This window comes from Hipposideros armiger, unplaced genomic scaffold (genome assembly GCF_001890085.2).
Source record: "Hipposideros armiger isolate ML-2016 unplaced genomic scaffold, ASM189008v1 scaffold_434, whole genome shotgun sequence".
NCBI lineage: Eukaryota > Metazoa > Chordata > Mammalia > Chiroptera > Hipposideridae > Hipposideros > Hipposideros armiger.
In genome coordinates, this window is record NW_017731784.1 from 1,521,186 (window position 1) to 1,522,663 (window position 1,478).

The following is a 1,478-nucleotide window of genomic DNA, read 5'->3' on the forward strand; positions in this document are numbered from 1 at the left end:
TAACCTATATCCATAGTTCTCTTTTGGCCTCAGATTTCTTTAACCCATTATCGTTACTATCTTTTCTTCCACTCTCTTCAATCCCCTCCCTAAATTCCTCTTCTTTCCTCTTCCCTCCTCCTTACTTCTCTTTCTCCCTTGCCCCTTGCCTCTAGTGATCCAATGACTCTGGCCTTCTCTGCAGGGTCTCTACAGGCATAAACTGTGCTGCCCAGGCTGTAATAGTAATTATGTTCAACTTCTAGATTATCAACAGATAAATTATTAATATCCTTAAAAAAAGTCTCTATTGCTTTTAGATTCTTGCACTTAACAGCTGTTATTTTCCTTTAAGTTTTGGAAATAAAGGAATATATAAGCTACAGAATAAATAATAGTGGAGTCAATAATAATTATAATTGAGAAACCCTTGCAAATAGTCTCAGGTAGTACTATATACTTTTTTATACAACCAAGTTCATATAACTTGGTTTTTAATGAGTTATTATGATGTTAAGAAATATAAATAGCCCTGCAGTAAAATAAGTTTGAAAACTTCTTAAAGTCAGATAATTTTTATTGTGCTTTACTTTAACAAAGGTGGTTTTACTAAAACATTTAGTTTTACTAATAGAAATTAAGGTTCTACCTGCCTATATTTGATACAATATTTATTTTTAGGAAATACACTGAGTACTAAATTAAAAAGTGGGATCTTTATCAATCATTGTCTTGTTAGCAATCTTTTCAAGACTTTAAGTCCATCCAAATATTTTCTTATTGTATGGACTTGATCATTTTTTTCTTCCCAAGATCTCTTGGATTCTATCAGTTGTTTTAAAGGCTTTAGGATGAAAGTCCAAGTCTGTTTGATCTGACGCTATCTCAGTAGGGAAAATGCATCCAAGAGCTTCAGGAACTGTCTAATGGTATTTCTCATTTGTTACTCTGTGGCAGCTTTCACATTATAAAGCCATGTTGAAGTCCATTTTGTCCCAAAGGCATGTCAGCTTCTGTAAGTATTCTCTAATTTGTTCTGATCCAGGAGAACCAATGAGCAACCCTTGGAATTTCTAGCATATTTTTACATACCTTTCCTATCTGCCTGTTCCCATATTATTTCAAATACCTTGTTAAAAACTGAAAGAATAAATCTTTTATCTAATAAGCTTACCTACATATATTTTGAAAATATTCAGGCTATTGCATTTTCATTTGTTTTGATTTAGAGGTATCATATTGAAATGTTCCATATTAGTTTCGGCATTTGAATAAGTTCATTCTATCACCTTAGTTATAAAATGATTTCAAAGTTAGTTATTTAATTATTGTATTCTCATCATCATGGTTGTTTCCCTTAACTTTTTAGCAGCTTTATTGAAATATAATTCATAGACCATATAATTTACCCATTTAAAGTGTACAGTTCAGTGGTTTTTAGTATATTCACAGAGTTGTGCAACAATCACTGTAATCTAATTTTAGAACCTTTACATCCC

The 1,478-nt window shown here is 31.6% G+C and overlaps 1 protein-coding gene across 1 annotated transcript in view; it reads left to right on the forward strand.

Annotated features, from left to right (window-relative positions):
• Nucleotides 1-1,478, forward strand: part of LOC109394747 (sperm-associated antigen 6-like) — a 63,988-nt gene that overhangs the window by 49,514 nt on the left and 12,996 nt on the right.